At 36.8% G+C, this 21,913-nt stretch overlaps 1 protein-coding gene across 2 annotated transcripts in view; it reads left to right on the forward strand.

Moving 5' to 3' along the window:
- Window positions 1–21,913, forward strand: part of ZFAND3 (zinc finger AN1-type containing 3) — a 141,080-nt gene that overhangs the window by 1,768 nt on the left and 117,399 nt on the right. The window lies entirely within an intron of this gene.

The following is a 21,913-nucleotide window of genomic DNA, read 5'->3' on the forward strand; positions in this document are numbered from 1 at the left end:
GTAATGTAGTGGAAGGCAAGTTGCTGCTATCTCTACTGTAGCATGCTGAGTTCTGCAACATGATATGGATGTGAAAGGAGAATTGCAGAAAGTTGGAAGTGAACTTTTTCATTGGGCTGAACTTCTTGGCTAGCTCAGTGTGTTGTGATAATGAGAAGAAAATCTGGTGCTTTGTGTTCAAGGATCTACTTAACGGTGACAGGAGGCGCCCAAGAAAACTCACTCCCTTTAAAGCTGCTGCTACTTTTTTTTTTTTTAATGTACATTTGGCACAATGGGTTTTTTTGGCCCTCCCCCCACCCTGCCCTGGGTGTCATCCGTGCAGTAGTGTTTCTTGTGAGATATTTTTGAAAAACAGCATTGTGAAAAATAAGCTCACTTTTTCCACCAATACAGTGAAGAGATTAATCTGTTTTTCAGTTTCTTTAAGTGTCTGCCAGGTACATTTCAATATACAGTGGCAAACTACAGACCTATTTTTTCACTTAAAAAAACCAAACAAAACCCAACAAAAAACAAAACTGTGCTGGCAGCTTCCAGAGTTTGGTGGTGGTTGTACTACTCAGGCTGAAGAAACTTAAGTGTCCTCTTGTCCTTATTTACCTAGGCCTTGCTAGCACTTTGAAAGATGGGTAAATCTGTGTAGATGTGCCCATCTAGTGAAGTTGCGTTGGCAGGAGCACTTAAGGAGTCACAGTATTTTACCAGTTTTCTGAAGAAAGTAAATTATGATAGCAAAAAGACTTACATGCATCTGAAGTTGGAATTCTGCTGCTCTAGATGTTGGCTAGGGTTACTACCAGCAACATGTCTTAAGACAGTCTTATCTGTGACTTTCATGTCACTTTTATATGTCTGTCAAGTCACATTTTGGAATAATGGGGCCATATCTACCCTTTATCTGCAGGACATTCAAGGCTATGAGAAGTTCTGAAACTTGTAGTTTAATGTAGTAATTTATGTGAAATTTGTAAATAAAGTAACGTAGGGGAGTACCAATGCTTTATGTTTCCTGGTCCCCATCTGTCCAGTGATTGAGAATCCTTTCATGGTGGTTCTTCAGTGAGCCTGACCCATGTAGGTAGTAGAGCAATTCAGTGTCAGTGGGTCAAATGATAGGGTCTAGATTTTGCCAAGTATAAAAGATGGTGATTTTTTTTTTGTTTGATATTATGTAATGCTTAGCCAGGACTGTTTGCAGTAAGATGCACACTTTCTGCAGTAATCCACAAGGATGGGAAACATTAAGGAAAATATTGAAAGAAGCATTAAAATTGAAGTACACTGTGGGTTTCTGGGCAAAATTTGCCTGTTGCTGAACAGTGACAGAAGGAGGTCCTGAGGTGCATGTTGATAGTGGTGGCATGCAAAGAGATTACAGGAGAAGATTCATATGTACTGTTACATTAAAGTTGGAGGGGTTCTTCTTTTAAACTGCTCGGTTTTATATTAGAAATTCAGATCCTGTAGTTTTCAAGAATCTCTAGTGACTGGAAAACTACTGAACTCTTGATGTTTCAGGATCTAAGAGACTAAAAAATGAACAGCTGAAAGAAGGGAGTTGAGTGAGATTCTTCAGAACTTATGAAACATCTGCTTAAGGTCAATGGCTGATGTTTGCTTACCTTTTGTTGAAGATCACGGAATCCATCCTTAAATCTTCTGCAGATCTGCCCTTCTTTTTAGAATGTCCAGTCTGTCATTTCTGCTCAAATAAAGTTCAAATGGAGCACTGAGATAGATGATAATTGTATTTTACAAAATAATTTCAGTTACCCAGATAATCTTAACTGTGAAACCTCATCTGTATTCATGCTGTTTATAAAAAAATCACACAACTTATTGTTTGGAAATATTTTGCTTCCCTTTCTTCCTATTTTTATATCTTAAACTTCAGCCAGTTGCAACTATCTCACTGTTTATTGGAATAGTCTTAGTGTACAAAGGTTGGAAAGGGTGCAGTATGCAAGTTGTTATTTTGGGTTGCTTCATCTAGAGTTTATGCTATGCCTAACGTCTCATTCTTATGATCTGGAAAAATTCCTTTTTCTCTTCCTGATTAACAGACCATGCAATGTTGGGTTTTTTTCTTAGATTCGTGGATTTCAGAAACCTCTTTCACTTCATGGTGTGTATAAAACCTTCAACTCTGAAGTTAATAAATACACAAAAATATTACTATGTATATATATCAGTTAACTAACTTTGCTTATTAGAGATGAGGCATGATCCTGTAATGAACTGCATGTTGGCAGTTCCCCATTGGCTTTTAAAGGACTCCACGAAGGTTTCACTTGTGTATAGCTCATCGAAGGGCTGGGTTTTTTACTATTAAACGGTTATCTGCATAGATGAGACTTGTAAGCTAAAATACTCCTTGACTACCATGAAGCATGTACTGTGAAGAACTATGTCAGAGAGTGTAATACTTTTACAATTCTATTTGTACTGTAGTAACTGCTGCTTATTTTTCTTATGGCCCAGACTGATGCCATACCACTGCCTTCAGTGCCTTAGAACCAGAAAGAAGGAAATATGTTAATAGGCATAAAACAAATGAATTCCATTCTTGAAATGGTGGCAGCCAGCAGGAAGTTGATTGAAAACGCAGTATGATTAGTTTCATCTCATCTTATTTCTGGCAACTCTAAGGTACTGTAGTCAGCTAAAACTGATGGCAATATTGTTTGAGAACGTGCCAGCAGGGGTTTTGCAGGATGTTACCATTTGTTCTGCCTTTCTCTGACACTGCATGCATCATATGTGTGATGAGACATTGTGCCCCAAGCATTCTGTGCAGGCCCAATCCAGAATTTATTTCTGAGTCTGGATTTTCCAGTCACTTATGTATCATCAGGTCCCTGCCATGCCAATCTGACTCTTTTCTTAATTTCGTTTACTAAAATTTAACATTTGATCAAATGGTGAATCATTTAACATAAGCATGATTAGTTTGTGACTGTATATCACCAAAGCTTGGTTTTAGCTTCTAAACAAATAATGACTCTCTCTGTCTCTTGTAATGTGCCATTAAGAAGCCTCTTTTCTGACTAGTCTTTTCCTTCCTGTTTTTGGTGATTAGAGCTGCTCATTCCATATGAACTCTCAGTGACTGCCCTCTTAATAAATACTTTCTAACCTCATAGGTTGTGTAGGTCATTGTGAATGCATAATACTTTCATAAACCTAATTTTGCTTTAACCACTCTTGAAACCTGACATAGATGTTCCTAAATGAGGCTTGAGTAAGCTGTTGAAACTGTACTTTTCCCACTGAGAATTAGCTTTCCCTGGGCCTTGTGTCAAGCGGTTCCTGAACTAGCCTTTCACTTACTGGAGCTTGGGATCAGATGCTGGAATAAGCAATGAATTTGTCAGTTTATGCAAGACAAGGTATGTGCTACCAAATAGGTTATTGTGTATTAGAACTCAGTATTAACTGAGGTCTTTCAGTGAATAGTGAGTGGTGAGGATCGAATAAGGTGCTTTGGGGTAGTTGTGTATGGGTAGTTCTGTGTGAGGGGCAGGGTTCCTCTGTAGTTGTTGATGATTAGAAATGTGAGTTCTTACTTCTAGAGTGATAAATTGATTTAAATCAATACATTAATGACGGTTGTGTTTTAGGAAGTAATTCTTACTACCTTGTACAAGACCTAAACAATTTGTAAGATAAAAGCTTGTTTGCTTTTATTTATTACAAAAGTTTATAGGCCATCTATCACAAGAAACTGTAGGTGGTTGGAATCCAGTAATTAATTTGCCTGCCGTGGTCCTCATACTCTGTTTTGGTGTTAGATTAAGACTAAAAATATTTGAATATTGCATTTTTTTCCTTATGCGTGAACTTATTTAATGCTCTGTCAAATCCTTGGGTAAAAGAACTTGAAGCAGTTTGTAGTTAAAGCCATTGTTAAACACAACTACTGGTGTGTTATACAAATAGAAGAGACAAATTATTTAACTGACAGAAACAGTCTGATGAGGACTTCATTTGTTTACAAGTTTTCCCGGCAAGTGCTGCAGAGGATGATAACAGCAATTGGAGAGAGACTGAAATTCTTTGCTTGGATCTTAATTTTAGAAGATATTGAGAATTATGAGACATAGAGAAGTGTCTGTCTGAGAGAGCAGTGATGGGGATGGGGGAATTGAACTTGGTTGTCTTCCCTGCTTGAATAAGAATATGCAGAATAAAGAATGATAAACTGTGAAGTTCTTTTGACTTCCCTCAGTCACAATACAACTGGAAGAGCATCTCAGCTGAAGTCGAGAGAGGCTTTTCCCCCCCACTTTTTTATGCAGTGAGCAACTGACTTGTGCAACCACAGTTGCAAGGTACCACGTTTTGGATCAGGGCTAAATTTTCTATTTGCTGCAGAAGCTTACCTTTAGGAATAGGTGTTATTGGCACTCAAAGTAAAAGCAGATGAACTGGATTTAATACTTTAACTGTAATATGCTCTTTTCTAGGAATGTGAAAACAATGTTTTCTTTTGCAGTACTTAATAGAATAGACAAAACAGAAAGGAGATTTAGTTATTTAATGAAAAACAGCTGTTCTGGATCAGACCAAAGATGCATCCAGCCCTGTTTCTGATTTGAGTGATAAGTGATGCTGAGGGAATAAGCGTAAAGACAGAGCAAACATGCAGTAATGCTTACCTTGGTATACCTCTTTTGCTTCTGGCATTCTGACGTAGGGTTGTCCTCTGTTTTATAGGTTTATGGCTTAGTAGGTCTTCGCTATTTTTTTATGAATTTGCATAATGACTCGGTGAATCCATATGTACTCTTGACCCTCACAACATCCTGCAGCAAGTAGTTCCATAATTTAACCTTTCTCTTTATAGAGGAAAAAGAATAGGTAATTGATTTTGTTTCCTTTAATCTTGTTGTGTGATAATTCTAAGGAGTGAATAAATTCAAACAGCTGGTGTATGAGGGCGTTTCATTTAAGAAGATCCAAAAATAGGCCTGCTTGATTAAAAATGTCTGTTCACTTCTTCAGTGAAGCCAGAATTTGAGAAAGCAAACACTTGCCTAAACCATGAATTTATTCAAAATCTTTATATAAAATGTTTTAGAAATATTTTCTAATTGTGGAGGGATGCAGTGCTAATTATAGACAGATGTATCCAGCACCTTTTAATCGAACCATAACTTCCTCAGCAGTCAGAATGAAATTCAGTGTCACAGCTGCTGTTCCTACAAGTGGAACAAACAAGAAAGTAGATTGTGTCCTGCTTTTTGAAGCACGGAGGAGTTAGAAGTTACTGTGTCTAGGTCACCTCCCAGGTTCCTTTCTATCTTCCTGTCAGTCAGTACCTTCTTCATGTCTTCTGTAAACTGATTAGTCGAAGGTATTGTGATTTGGGCAATGCTAATGATTATTCCATATTTAGTGCTGCAAAAATCTGTCTTAACGCTAATTAGTAAAATGTTCAACTGTTGTATGGTAGCATAGATACGTTTTGTATATTGCTTCATTTTATTGAACATGCTTTAGGTTCTCAAAAGTTTCTCATGGCTAAGTCCAGTCTGTTAGAGGGTTATAACATAGGTGTCCGTTTTAAGGAAATAGTTCTGGTTTTAAATGTGTAAATTTTAACTACTTCAACATCAAACTTCCACAAAAAGTGGTAATGCTGTTGCTGCATGTTGGGCTTGGAGAGCTGCTGAAGTCTCGAATTGATGGAAGCATCATGACCCAGTATTTAATTTAAGGTGTTTAAATCAGTGATGCAAAGCATTAACTTGAGAGAATGAGCCTTGCTTGACATATTCATTGGAGATGTTTGGTTTTGACTTGAATATTTTCACCAACATTCTATGCCAATTATTACTGGATTTTAAAGTTATTTTAAATTAGAAGTTTGTGCATATAAATAGACAGGCTTCTTTAGAGGCAGTTTGTAGGAATGATGAATATGATATATTTTCTCAGCAAAATATTAGTTATATTCTTTGAGGTTTAAGATGTTACTGTGTTCCTGTATCTCCTCAAATATGCAACCTTGACTGACGAACTTTGTATCATAAAGTGTTATCACAAGTGTCTTGTGAAAGTTTTTGGGCAGTGTTTGACCTTGATTATGTTGAAATCCTTATTTGGGTCTCAGAGATAAACTTAATTTTCAGTGTAGGCCGGTAAATTACATTGACCTGTTTTTTTCTCTCTTCTTTTGTTCGAATGGCAAAAAGCCTTCCTGTTAATTCAGTATAGTCAGGGCTTACTAGAATGGAGTCCCTTCTCTGGTTTTGGAAGAAGAATTAAAAATCAAGCAATAGCTGCAGCATGTATTGACTTCTTTAGACATCAGATTTGTGAAGGAGCTTCACAAATGAGTCGGAGTAGTTGCAGATATTAGAAAGGCATCTTCTCGGGACACTTAGGAGGCCACTTAAGAAGGTCCTGTTGAGGACATTATATGCAGCAAATGCAAAATTATTCTGAAAAGCCCTTTCTGAAAATGAAACCTTTGTGTGGATGACTATGATCAATGGTTTCAGACCACAGAGATGACGTTAACATACAGTTAGAAGTGGGTCGGTATTTTCAGGTTCTGCAAAAATGTTCATCCATTATTTTCCAATTTAAGATTTTGATGTAACACAGTTTTGGTTGTTTTTTTGTGTGTGTGTTTAATAATAAGGATGGATCTTTTATTAAAATTGGTGAGAATTTTATATGCTTAAGGAGTGTGGTGTTTTTTCTCCAAACACATATTTTGAAATCTTGTAACTTGGAAGTCTAGCAGTGTATCGTAATACATAGCTCCATTCACTCTAAATTATTCTTTACCCAAACTCAGAAAAATGTATTAATTGAAGAGTTACAGTATTCCATGAGCTGGAGAAGGAAGACATTTGCATTTGTGTGTTCAATTTCTCCGTTAATAGCATCTGAGTAGTAGCATTGTGTAAGTACAGTACTTGCCGGTACAGAGAAGTTGTATTAGGAAATTGTTGATGGATTTTTACATTTAATCTGTTCTCTGGGGTCTTCCCTGCAGCGGGGACCGCTGCCCTACGTTATTTATGAAAGAATTGTAGGCATCCTGTTCACTTCCTGCTGTTTAATCTGGCCACCATATGCATGCTCTGAACTTGAACAATGTAGGTCAATGGGAGGAAGATAAATTTCAGTTTCTAAATGTTGTAGTATTTTTAGTAGTGGTTTAAGGGAATTTTTTTTAAATGGCTTTCATTGGCATTATGTCCTTTAATAAATATACTTTGGCTACTGCTGGATTTCCAATGTTTATTTGGTGTAAATTTAAGAGAGTAACTGAAAGTAATGAAAATTTTTGAATGGGGATAAAAATTGGTTTTCCTAAAACATTTTTAATAAGGAGCCAGATAAACTGATACAAGAATAGGAGATTGATTGGTGATTACTCTTTAGTTTCTAGCTTTTTAGTGTGTCTAGTATCTGATGCTGTGTGAGTTGTTAAATTTGAGGGTCTGTTAACTTCTGCTTGTTTGAATGTAGAAGTTCTATTTAATTCCTAAGCACCTAAGGAAGGGGGAGAAGTAGGGGGTGCAACACTAGGTTGGAAGCAGTGTTTTTAAAAAAAAAAAAAAAAAGGCAGGCTGGTTCCATGATAACCTCTGAATTGTGCACTTAGAAAAGCAGAATCCAAAGTCGTGTCCTCATTGACTTAATTGCTAAAACACAACCGGCCTTCACAGTATGACTGTTACTGAGATCAGCCCTGTCGCCATAACAGCAGGATTTTGATCTCTAATTATATGTTGTTAAAGGTGTCTCAGAGGAAGTTGCGTATGTAAAGTAGGGAAAATACTGTCATTTAGCAAGAGTCCCTCACTATTGGAAATAGTATTGTCATTCTAACTGTTGATTAGATACTATTTTGGTCCAAGATACTGTCAATATTAAGGAGTCTAGGTTTTTTGATAAATAGATTCTTTGTCATTGAAACTTTTCTTTAACAAATATCCAATATTGCTCAATGAAATGCATTTTTAGCTGGAGAAAGGTGAATCTTCGGTCAGGTATTGCTGCCACCAGTTTGCAAGAAGAGGCATTCGTGTCAGATGCAGTAATGCTTGTTCATTGCTTAATGTCCTAGTATTGCCCTTTTTTTTTTTGTAGTAATCTCCTTCAGTGAACTAATGGACAATAATGGTTTCTAAAATTGTCCATGTGTTAACAAATGTTTGCTTATTCACACAATAGGTTTCAAGTGTTCCTCTGAATTGTTAACTTATTAAGCAATTTCAAATTAATAATTTTTATTTTTAGAATCAACTTTTGCCTGTGTACTTCTGTACAGTAAAGTACAGGGTGAGTGCAAGCATTTTTAACATTGGATGTTTCCATAACAAACGTGCTCTCCAATTTTATTTTGCAAGCAAGTTAGTGTAATAATTCAGTTTTAACAGGAAAAAAATTAATAGGAAAGCATCTCAATTTGACTTTTAAAAATGATCAAAATTTTAGAAGATTTAAAGTACAGTAGTTCTTTGAAGCAGCTGAAATATTTTTTAATTTTTACACAGATGTGTGGATGAACAGTCAGCTGTGCTATAACTGATAAACAGCTTTTAGGATTAATCCATATATACTCAGTAACTTCTCTAGGTGTAAACTCATTTTTGAGCTTTCAAAAGAAAGCAATTAACAATAGCATTTGAATGTTTGAGATATATTTTCTTGGCATTGGGTGTTTGATTAATACTTAATTGTAAAGTAACATAAATTACACTTGCCTGGGAAATAATAGTTAACTTAAGATGGAGCAAGTTGATTCCTCATTTGATTTAAGGAAGTGGACCAACTCTGCAGCTTGTAACTCCTGGTGTTGTCAAATATATGGTGTGTTTGTGATACATCTAACATGCTTATTTTAGTATATTTTTTTTTTTTCCGGAATTAGAGGTTAGAAATGCAAGTGCTGAATGTCACTATATATTCTTCTCTTCTTTTGCCTGTAGCTTGTTAGCAGTTGGCTTTATTTTGGACACTGGGCACGCTCCTGTTTGAACTTTCTGCTTGGGTACTGCGATTCCAAATACATAGTTGTTGTTCCTTCAAGGCTGATTTTTTATTTTATACATCTTATATTTATTACAAGAGTTTAGAGACCATAAACCCATAAAGAGAAGGATAGTAGAATGTTCCTTTTTTTAATAAAAGTCCCCTTCTTGGCATTTAACTTTGGAAAGGATTTATTTAATAATAAATCTGCCACTGATGCACTGTGTGGCACTGTGTGGCAGCTGGTCCATGCTTTTCCCTTTGCATGTTTTGCTTCATTAGCAAATCATATCTCACTCTTAATTTAATTCCACAGTGCTTTAGGAGCTTGAATGAGAGACTTGGTAGCAAGTAGTATTTAGAGCTTATCCAGCTCTGTCCTCTTTTAGAGGTGTTTGTTTTAAATCGGAACTTGCTCTAGGACAATATTGACCCATTGACATGTTGTTTCCAAGGATGTTCATGTAGAAGGAAGTGTTTGTGGTGGGTGGAGGAAGTTCCTTTCAATCAGAAAGGTTGCTATGCAATTAGAAGAGCAAGAACCACCTGCATTACACATCTGCAAGTCTCAGGTGGTTTTGCAGCACTCTCTTGATGAAGATAGGACCCCATTATTATCCATTACTCTGTGATGCAGTCTCTCCTTTGACTATTAATGTTCTCATGTGACTAATTCAGGAAAGACTAGAAATCTTTCTGGTGAATAATTAACACTTCCTGTCCTGCTGAAGTGGCTTGTAAAGACAGATTCAAAAGGTAAAAGAAAAACAAAGTCATGTATATCATTACACCGTAAACTAAACTGATGTGTTATATTGTTCTTTCAAAATAAACTAAAATACTGGAAATTCCACCACTTACTGGCATAATGAGAACTCTAGCATTACAGGTCAGAATTCATTTGCTTGAGCTGACATGTCTTCTGAAGTGTATCTGAAATTCAGATAACTGAAATTACTGGTTGCTTTTGAAACTGCTGTAATTGGAAACCCAAACTAAACAGAACTAGGCCAGGGCTTTGAGAAACTTAAGCCTATAGCTGTCAGAGGTTGCTATAATTTTCAGTTTCTTTTTTTTGTTTCCTTCCCACCCCCCCCTTCAGATCAGGTTCCCAGCACATTGCTACATGCTGTTCAGATGGAAAGTGATTTAGCTGCTTTCCTATTTGCATTCTTCCTGTCCTTATTTCAGTTTGCTGATTTAGTAGCGGGTTTCTGACTTCCATGAGCAACATGTTTGTTGCAAACTTTAACACAGAGGTGCTTTTAAGTAGTCTTTATATTGTGGTTGGAAATGTTGAAATTGTGTGAGGATTTTTTTCTCTATATATACACTCACATAACTTTAATTTCTTTGCAACTTTTGATACAGAATTACAGAAACTGGAATGGCTTCTTCTGAAGCACTCATGTAGATGGATTGTGTAGCTAATGACTTACTGTAGCACAGAAGAATAGTCATGTGTTTATCAATTTTCAGGGTGAAAACAGCTGTAAAAGAAACATTTTCTGTTTAAACACAACTTTTGACTATTCTTAATAGTATTTTTCCTGATATGAATGTCATAAAAATAAAATTAGAGATTATCTTTTTTATTATTTTTTGAGGACTACTTAAGGCCACTCAACCAGTGAATGCTTTAGTCAATTTATAGTCCATGTGGGTTTGTACTCTTTAAGGTTATATAGTAAGATTATGACACAAACGGGAGCTCCAAAGACTTGTATTCTTTGGGTGTCTGTGAAGGCAGTTAGAGAAAGGGGGTAAGGGAAACGGTGTAGATGATCCTCATCTTGGGATTTATTACTAGCTGGTTACTCTTCTGCTTAGCTTCTTGTCCCTCACCATCTATGCAGGAGAAAATCTGAAGTTAGATGTTATATTTTTAGTATCATAACTGAGTACCTGGTTTGGAAAAGTAGGCCATCTTTTGGAGACTTGGGCTTTAATATATGGGGAAGCTAATCTACTTTTTCTAAGTATATACCTACATAGAACCTCTGCCCCCAAAATCAATCTTGCCTATATCCTTAGGTCATCACGGCTGCAACAAAACTACTACTAGGACATGAAAGACCAGTGTCTTCTACCAGCTAGCTGGACAGGTGGCCTGAGTTAATGTTTCTGCATGTTTGTTTTCAGCTGTTTACTTGTGCATGTTGTTCAGAAACCACTGTTTCTGCTAAAATCATGTAGCATGATATGCTGCAAACATGGAATGTGGTATTATCCTTACCACAAAAGATCCAAGCTACTAGTCCAATTTGTACCACCTAAAGATAGCTACAGACGTGTTTAATTCACTTTGATTCTGGTTGAATTAGTGTAAACATTTTCTTTGAAAGGGTATAAACAGCATTTTAACTTCCTGTAACAGAACAAAAACATCTATATAAATTGACTTGAGAAAAACGATGCTTAGAGAGTTAAAAATCCAAAGTTTTCATCTGCCAGTCTATTGTTTGCAGGGAGTAGGGTGTTAGTAAAAGTATTGGGAAGTAAGAGGACAACAAAACAATGTACATGAAGTTCATAGTTTACTTACTTGCTATTCATTAGATTCATAGCTGGAGACACCATCTTTTTAAAATTCTTTTTACCTGCCACTTAATTTCCCAGACTGCTGTGGTGCTTTGGTGAAAGTGGAGAGAGAGAGAAGGTTGTGTGGTCTCCTTTGAGAAGGAGCCTTCCATGAGTAAAGGATGCAGCTGAAGAAGTTGCAGAGATGTGTGATTAAAAGCTTAAAGTCAAGCAGAAGAATGGAAACATTACTTTTTCTTTTTTTTTATTTTTCTTGGAGACTAGAGATGATGGAGGAGTTATGGGCTGATACTGCTGCTTGCTTAATTTTTAAAACTGAGTTTAACTCCTGCTTCTGTTGAGGATTCAACATCACTTTGACATAGTTAATGAAGCAGCAGAGTTGCATTTTGCAGCTGCAGCCCATCATAGTGGTTAGGTAGTTAAAACTTGCTTGTTTTCCTTGTGTACCGAGAAGGCTACACATAGCTTGGATGAGAGTTCAGGATGAGGTACTGTTACAGTGCTCGTTTTTATTACCTACTGGTAATGATCACTTTGTGCTTGGTTACCATGCCTTTGCCTGATATTGCCTTCAGAAATGCATAAAAAGCTGACCTACTGAAAGAGCCTTTGCTGTTTGCTTTGTACACATGCGAATGAAATACGTAACTTGGCCCTGATTTCCCACTGTCTAAATTAGGTTAAATAAGTATACTGATGGTGATTTATCCCTTCAGTCTTGATTAGTAGAGGAAAAATAAGTTGAGGCTTGCTCCCACACTTTCTCCATGTTATTTCAAAATAGGAAAATGAGAGGAGAACATAATGGTTTCCGCGAGTGCTGTGATACCCTTGTTTTTGTTTATGTAAATAAATCTAGGCTGTCTACTTTAAACACTTACAAAATAGTAAAAGCTACCTCATGAAAATGACAACTGTGAAGATTACAGTTTGTGTTTGCATTAATCTGGATCACCTAAGATGGAAAAGCCAAAATACCAGTCTGTGTAAAGGGTTCCTTATCCTGTCATGGGGTGAAGGATGTGGAATGAAGGATTGTTTTTTCACTAGATGTTTAAAACCCTTGAACTTTAAAGCAAAATGTGCATGCTGAATTCTTTCTACCCTGGTAATTGAAATGCAATTGCCTGAGACTAGGGAATTGTGCTGTGTGAAACAGAAGGGCACAATGCGTTATGTAGGGGGTCTCATCCCAACCTTGCATCTGGCACCCTTTCTGGAAAGTGCTGTTCCCTGCTGTCATCCACTGAAGGGCACGTGCAGCAGCTCATTGCTCATGGCTTGATGACCAGTACTAACTTGGTGGAGAAAAGTGAGCTATCTTTACAGCTGGTCCTTGTTGCAGTCTTCCTTAGGGGTCTTTCATCTCAACAGTGGTGGAATAAGAGCCCTTGACAGTGAGCTTTCAAGGCAGAGCATGAGAAGGGCTATCACAGATGTCTGTACTTAGGAATTAATTTAGACTGTGACAAAACTTTGAAGGGGGGGAGGGTAAAGCATGTTCACATTTTGATTATTCCTTTAGTTTCCTTGTTACCTTTTTTTCCAAGTCCCCACAAGTAGAAAAGAAAAATTAGGTATTTTTATTTTTGTCAGAGAATGAAACTTAACAGTTTTGGGTGACCTTATTCTCTCTGTCCTCCAGCCATTAGATTTTAGATCTGCTGTACTTGCATAAAGGCTTTAGTTATAAATTTGTAAGGAAAATGTCAAGTGGCTAGGTACAAAATTTGATCTAGCTTGTTAATTATACTGCAAACCTCTAAACGTACTGCTTAAAACTGTCTCTTTAGGAAAAAAACCTCACTGCTTATGTGCGATTGTATTATGACAAAGCGAGGTACACATTATAGAATGATAAATACCAATGCTCTCTACAATTTTACTTGAGATGTTGAGGGAGTAGACAGCATATTGAAGGGTAATGTTTAAGATGTTTGAGAGATCCTGATAATTTATTTACTTAAAACAGGCTGCTAATGGGCTTTATGTAGTTCAGAAGAGTAAGATAGTGCTTGTGTTGAATTAATTGTAAGAATTAACAGAACTTGCATGTTTAAAATGCAGAAGCGGACCGATGTAGATCAAGCTAGTTAAATTTGGGAGCTTAGCTTTGTGGGTCACTGATTAACTCAACAGATTGGTTATGTCAAAGTTGTTTCCAAACAAGACTTACTGCTGTTGATAGCATGTTTGATTATTAAGCTAAACACTTAACTAACCCCCTTGTGATTTAGCATGCATACTGTTTACTTAGTTGCATTTCTCATTAGTTAGATGCTGAGAGGAGATGAGATTAGCAGGTTTTATTTATGTTTTGGCAGATTATTACATAACACTTTCTTGTACTGCTGCGCTGCTAGGACTATAAAATTAATAGGAAATGCCTTTTTTTAAAAAAAAAACCTTTCTACTTGTTTCTTCGAGCTTTACATGATTTATTATTTCTAAGTGCTAGCCATGTGTACCCGGCTTTGCAGAGCTGCCACAGGGAGACTGAAGCATAAGATAAATACATTTTTCATTAAGACTTTGATTTTACTACACACTTGGAACAGCAATCATATGAAAATATTTATTTGTACTTTAGAGACACAAAGAGCACCCTAAACTGGAAAAAAGAATGTATTAAGTTGACATTATGTGAAATTGTCAACTGTTAAAAAGATCAGTTTTCTGCGCTAGAATAGTTTGAAATCCTAAAATGGAATTGCTTCCCAAAGTAATTGGGTAAAAGAGGAGCAGTGTGATGCAACATAGACCAGGAAATACCTGAGGTCAGTAGATGTAACAATGAGTTCAGCTACAAAAGTGTAGTTATAAAGTTGAGGAAAGTACGTAGGAGATTGAAAACCCAGTTATTTATCTTACTGCAAACATAAAGGGAGTTATATGAATGGAAGGTGTATATGGGGAATGCTGAATGCTCTGCCCTGGGTATGTCGCTTGCTACTTACAGGAGTAAAATTTGAACGGTGACTGGGTGAGAGCAGAGGGCAGGGTTGCTTATACACTGTCCAACTCATGGGTAGTCATTTGAACTGAATTCCAGAGGAAGCGCAGCTTTTTGTTGCAGTGGATTGGGTACTATCTAGCTATCTAACTAAGAGTACTATCAAACTCCAGCTTTGGGGGACAAACAGCAAGAAAGGAATCTAACTTGATTTTACCTATCATATGTAATTAAGAGGAGCGCGGATGATAGTGGAATGCATAAGTCTGAAAGAGATATGTGAGAAAATAACTAAAACTTGTTTCTACACCTTGGAGCATGAAAATGAAAAAAATTAAGTTACATCGCTACAGATCATGAATCAATGGACATTTTCAGCCTGGAGGGTATTACAATCTCAGCTTGCTGGGTTTCTTTTGCTGAGATTGTTTAGCCTTTTTGTACACTTTCAAATATTGAAAAACTTAATACTGAGATAAACCTACCTGAATTCTGATCATGTGACATAGTCTAATGTGGTTTTTTTCCGTGTGAAAGTTGAGTTTGGATTCATATACCCTAGTTAGAGAAGCCCTGAAAGTAACACAATTGGGTTAAAACCAAAAAGAACGCTTTATCTTTCATGGGTAACAAGGCAAACATAGTTCTTGTAACCGAGTGTCCTTCACTGAAAGTCCAAATATAATAAATGGTTTCAAAGCATCTAAATGACTTGTGTGTCAAATCCCACTGACACTCAGGAGCCTTTGAAAATGTTATGTTACCATCCATACTTACACGGTGTGATCAAACAGTGATTGTAGGCTTGTAGGACTGAATCCAGAGCCAAAAATGTGGTGAATATCTTAGTGGGTGATATAGTTCAGTAGCGGAGTCAGCATTTGATAGGCTTGTGCATGACTGCTTAAGTGCATTTAAAATGTAGTTGTGTAGTCCTTTTATAAAGCATGTATACGTTTAATATTGGAGCAGTTTTTTAATACCTTTGAGTTGAGTTACATGTTGGAATAAATATTAGAGTTTTACATTCTAATGTTTTCCCCAACTGGCAGGATAACAGCAAAAACTGTTTGATCTTTAATCTGCATTCAGTCTTGTAGTAAAATTTGAGAACGTTCAAATGAAGGAATGCCATAAAACAGGGTAACTAACCATAGCTCTGTCCATAGTTTGCACATGTGAAAATAAGTCATAAATACGTGGTGACTTATTAGTGTTTTAATATGAAATGTTTTTCTGTGGCTGTGGACAGAAATGTAATTATTTTCATTGTAGATGTACAATATTTAATTTCATAAGGGGGTATTTCTTGGACTTCTGGTTACTCTTTTGTGTGTTTATTTACTGGCAGAAATCATCCTGTGTGTTTATTGGGGAAAAAATATGTTTTAATAAGATGCATTGCTCCACGGTAATTTATTATCATTTCTGCTCACAAACCGCTTTGCGAGAAATATGTTTGCAGCATTATGCTCACATTCCGTTTTTGACTATTTCTTCAACAGACTGTGTAGCAGTATATCTGATTTTTGTGTCATTTGACCTATTTCTAAACAGTTTTGAGTTGGAAATGACTTGAGGTAGTTGTGCTGCAGATTTGTTGTATGAGTCTGTTTAGAGCCTGCAAAATGGTCTACAAATTTGAGGGAAAAATTTGGAAATCCTAAATTGAGTAGGTCTTTTCTCCTGTTGCATTTTAACTCCTGTACAAGTTTCTCTGCAGCCTCATTGTACAATATGTTTAAGTATCTCATGGAAACTTTCTCCTATCCTTAGCCCCTTCCATTGTGCCTCAGACTGCAGACTGTAACAGCGTGTGGGTAGCAATAGTATTTTTTCCTGAACAGGGGAATCAAGTAAATTGCTTGAAGTAGGGAACAAGACAGGATTACTGAACACATTGACTAGTGTAGGGGGAACAATTTAGTTGATAGTAATAGGGGAAAAGTGTCTAAAATACAGCTGAAGTTCAGGTATCCTGAATCGGCAGGTTCTCAAATTCACATACTTTCCTGTTAAAATTAGAGAAGAAGTGGCAGGGCAAAGAGGGAAGGGCAATAGCTGTCGTTAGTGTGGATGGCTAACATTTGATGCTATGAATCTAAAAGTAGTTTGGAATATTTATATTTTGACCACAAGTCTTTGCCATGATAAACAGTTGATACATGCACCCAGAAAATCCCGTTTAGTTTCAGTGAGATGTGGATGCCTGCAGAGTGAGGAATAGTCCCTTAGTCCAGACAAGCTGGAAGCTCTAACATTCCAGGGTGTGATGTTTGATACAGTACACTTTCAATGGAAGATGAGTCAGTGATGACGAAAAAACATTATTGCAGCCACACAAATTCTGCTTTTGTAATTACATGCAATATTGATAGAATATAAAGCTTTCATATAACATAGCTTTTTTAGAGAAAGTTGATGTTTTTAGGTGTTCTGCTTTCCCTTAACCAACCTTTGAATTATTTGAGGCACTTCTGTAAAATCATACAGCTTTTTTTTTTTATTGTATACTATAAATGCCAGAAATACAACCACAATCACTGACCTTCAGCTGTATAATGGTAAGATAAACATTTTCAAAACCTTTGGGCCTGGTATATAAAGGGCATCACTTTGTACATCAGGGAAACCTCACTTAAGAGTGAAGACCAGAGTATTCATCTGGTTAGTCCAATTCATAGGTGCTTTTTTTTTATTAAACCATGTAATACTTTTTTGTTCCAACTAAAAGTAATGACTCAAAATAAGATGCTCACCTTTAAGGAACAGGAGGCAGTACAAAGACAGACAGATATGACAGTGGTAGCTGAGAGGAAAGAGGCAGTTTGTTCAAATACTCTTCTTTTTTTTTCTTTGGACCATTCTGGCACTGTTATTGAGGAGGCATCTGGACCTTCTCATGTGCTCTGGGATGAAATGTTCACGGTGTATTACAGAAACAAACCCTGCCTGCATTGTGTGACCAGTTTTAGTATAGGTGTTACACTGCAGTAGCTTTCATTTTTCCTTTATACCTGTGGTTCTTTTGCATGGTAGGAAAAATACAAGAATTAACATTTGTTCCTCTGAAACTGCTAACTGCTATTGCTGCAGCTAGTGGGTAAGCTGTGATAGGTGAATTAGTTAACTGCAAGCTATAATTGTATTTGTGTCTTTAAGCTTTTGGAAAGTGTTGGCCACTGATTTGCAACTAGTAAGAAAATATGCTTTTAATAGCAATGGTAGTGTGAAATTGCTGGAGAGATGGGGGGATTTGGGTTTTTTCCTTTGTTTTAATTTTTTCCCCAGAAAGTGTTTTGTAACAGGAAAGAAATTTGTTTCATGATGCTAAGGCATTTAATTTCAAATGTGAGGGTTTAAAGAACCATGTGGTTCTTGAGCGTGTTTAGAAAGTTGTTGAGAGAAAGTGACTATTAAGCAATATATCTTTATAGTATTTTGTACTCTCGTGTTACTAAAACCAAGAGCTGACTGCGTGAGCTTGACTGCTGCAGTGTGTTGTCTCTTGTACCATTTCTAGTCAGTTTAGGGTTTCCAGAGAACCTGTTTCACAAGCCATAAATTGATACGAACAATATCCTGTAATCTATAAATATACTTTATATAGATCACTTACATTGAAGTAATGGGCCTTAATACTTTCTTATTAACTCAAACTTTTAATCTGTAGAGTTCACGGCTCTAAAGAAGCTGTGTTATCTTTTTCAAACTTTGGGATACAGGGAAACAAAATTTGGTCATTTCTTGTGTGATGTATAGAAAATTAAAAGCTTTATTAGTGTTTAACAATTCAGATAATTCTAATTTTCAGATGACCCATGAATTAAATGTTGAAGAAAATTTAATCCTGAAGTCTGAAGCTAGTTGAAAAGTCTGAGGTCTTCACTTCATGATTTTATAAAGGGGCTGCTAAAAGAAAGTCTCTCTTGCCTTTTTTTTATTTTCCTGCTGTTGTTTTAACCTTTATAGAGACACTTAAAGGCGTTGAAATTTGTTCTATCATTAGCGCTGCTGGGACTGTCAAAAGACTTCTTTGCTTCTGTTGAATTTAATGAAGTCACAAGAGCAGAAGTGGGAGCTCGTGCAAACCTTTACGGAGGGAGCAGGAAGTGAGTTGAAATATACGGTATTGTTCACTTCAGCATTGCTCAAGCATTTTGTGAATGCCTTTCTTATTCTATTTAAATAGACTAAATATTCATGTTCGGTTTCCTGGATATTTTTTTGTGTGATAAAACCTCCCAATGTGTTCGTTCTCCCACCTTCTGATTTGCTAGTTCTTATGCTGAAAAGAGAAGCAGGAAAAAATAGCCAACAACTCTTGTAATGTAGTGTAGAAAGGAGGCAAACGTACATTTTTGTGTAGATTACTCATATTTTATTTACTGGAGAAATTTTCTGGATTGTTTTGCGTATGTGATACTGAATCCTGTAATAAATAACAAGATTTATCCTGTTTCTCTTAATATAGTATTCAGCATTTCCCCTTCTATGAATAATGTACAAGGCCACCACATCAATAAATGTATTTGGTTGGTATGTACTACTGATAGGCTCTTAATAGCACAGTCCAATTTCTGTGAGTGGTATTTGTTCCCTACAGATTTATTTGCAGACATTGCAGGCTGAATTATCATATAGTAGTGCCCACTGCAGATGGCATTCACTGCAGCCTTGCAATACAAATGTAAGCAGGCTGTGATTTAATTGGGATTTTGCAGAGGTGAGGGGCAATCTTCTGAACTTTGTGTAAGTCCTACTGTGACTCATCTATTGGTACTAAAGTGTGGTAACCTGTTTCTGTAATACATTTCCTTTATGCAGTAAATTCTCATTAGTGTTTCTAGTAGTTCAGCTGATTCAGTGTTTACAACAGCAGGAACCCTTTTGTGCCGATAGTTTGAGGTATAAAATGTTTCACAGATGTTAGAATACCTAGAGAATTATAAATACTCAGTGCAAACTGGCAGAGATGCACAGAGTGCAGATTTTGTAAAAGAGCAGAAAGGCAGTATGCTAAATTCTGTCCTGGGTGGGTACTTTTCTGTGATGCCTCATCATCTTAGGGGTCATGGGTACAACCTGTAGGTAGGTGATTAATACCTATGGTGTATTTGAAAGTGTATTGGGTCATCAGAGTTCTTTATTGAATAAACAGTCAATTTTCTGACTGGCTATGTGTGAAGGCCAAGGGGAAGTGAGCACCACTTAATATAAGATAAGCAGTCTCTCCCCTGACTTTTTTTGCCACTTTTGTATTGCCATGTCTGATTATTTTTTTTAAAGTGTTCTGCAGACTTTTTAAGCCAAGAGCTAAACTGAGATTTGGAGTCCAGGCCACTTTCTCTGAGATGGTCAATTAGACATTGGAACAGTTTGCCAGTTCTTCATAGGATGTGCTCAAAAAATGACAGGTGGAAAACTTGCTATTAAATAACCTCCTGTATTAGTGAAGAACATTGTGGGACACAGATGGTCCATCTTAGAAACCCTTTCAGTTTAACCCGTACGTAGCTCTTCATCCTGTTTTTGAAGCAGCTATACTAATACTTAGTTGTTCTGTACTTGAACTAAATTGTATTGTTACAATTACAGAAAGACAAGTAGCTAGACCTGTGAGTTAACTGTAGTTGCTGGGAAGATTGAAGATATTAACTTAGTATTTGCTGTTAGATTGGAGATTAGCAGGTCTGAAATCTGTATTTTGCAAGTAACTTCCCCCCACCCCCCCACCCCAAATTGGGGTGGAGCGTTTAAGGTGCTGCTTCTTCCTGAAAAAAAACTTGAGTACTACTACTTCTACTCTATTTGATCTTGGAGAGCAAGGCATTTGCATTCAGAATGCTTAAAAAAGTAAGATGTTGACACTATGGAGCATTACATAATTTTAAAGGTGCTTCTTATTTTATGCCACATACATTCTGGTTACTATGGCTGAAGTGATTTGGGCTCAGGATGTTTATTACAGTGATGCTATACTTTAATGTATAGCAATTAAATGTATTTGAAGCCTTTTTGTATTCAAAGTAAAATTGAGAGGAATTTTGAAATAACTTATCTGGACAAAGTACAAAGTTGAGGCAGCTGTTCCTCCTGGGCACGTGAGTCATAGGGTTTGAGGGAAGCAGGACATTTACTTGCAGTCCAGTTGCTGAACTCTACCACATCATTGAGTCATTAACTTTCCAGCATCCTGTACTCAGAGAGAGAATGGAGTTGACCAGTGTACTCCGAGTCAAGCTTAGGCCTCAGATATCACACTGAAAATGCAGGGGGCAGTTGAGGTTTTCAGACATTAAAATCCTTTGAACACTTTAATCATGGCCTAACCCCTTCCACACACCCGCACCCCCCTACCCCCACCCCAAAAAAACCCAAACAAACGAAACAACAACAAAAAAACCCCCAATCAAAACCCAGACGCCCCAAACCCTAAAGAAAAATATCCTTTTGGTGTCATGAAGAATATGTTGAGTGTATGGTTCACAAGTGATAGGGGAGGCAGCGATTCTTCTCAGGAGTAGCTGGAAGAGAAAAAAGCATAATGATGTACTGCATGCACTCTTGTGAAATGGTTCAAAACTTACATGGTTTGCGATGTTTCCTCTGATACTCGGTCTTTCAAGCACTTATATTTCATTCTGGATTTCTTAACTGTGCAGACTTTTGTTTCCCCCCACTTTGGCATTTGTCTTTTAATAGGATGGTTTGGGATGGTTTATAGAGCATGTCACTTGTAACAAGTGAAGGGTCTGAGGGCTGAAGCTAGTTTGTATGGCCAGCATCCACTGTGTCTTAGAGGCTTCTTAGAAAGCAACTTTACACCGTACTTTTACCTGAAAAGAAGATGCTGCTCTGATATAAGCTATCAATGGAGCTGTGGTTAACAGCTTATCCTAAGTCATCTTTCACTGACCTGATGATGCTTAGCGTATAGCTTCTTTTGTATTTCTTTACTTGTGTTTGTGCCTAGGTGCACATTCGTGGGGAGAAAAAAAATTCCCACCCTCTTCTAGGTTCAGATTAATATCTTGCTTTGTGTAAGTCTTTGTTTGCTATTATCAGCCTAACTCTTGCTTGTGGGGTTGGGTTTTTTGTTTGGTTAGTTGTATTTTTTTGAGGGCTTGTTGCTTTTTTTAAAGCAGTGTTGCCAAACGTTTATTTGTATTGTTTTTTTCCATTGAACTCTTCTTATAAATTTTACCTGACTTATTTAATCTTTTTCAGACACTTCAGAAGTTGAATGTTTAACACAAACATCTTGAGGGAATTGTTTATAAGCAGTTTTATGCTGGTAGAAATGCTACGTTCCTTGGAATTATGCAGAGCTCTGGCTTTGTTACATAACAGAAGTACGTATGAGAGATCTCAAGTTTAAATATCCAAGGTGGTGTTCTGGGCAAAAAACTTTGT

Source organism: Phalacrocorax carbo, chromosome 3 (genome assembly GCF_963921805.1).
Source record: "Phalacrocorax carbo chromosome 3, bPhaCar2.1, whole genome shotgun sequence".
Lineage (NCBI taxonomy): Eukaryota > Metazoa > Chordata > Aves > Suliformes > Phalacrocoracidae > Phalacrocorax > Phalacrocorax carbo.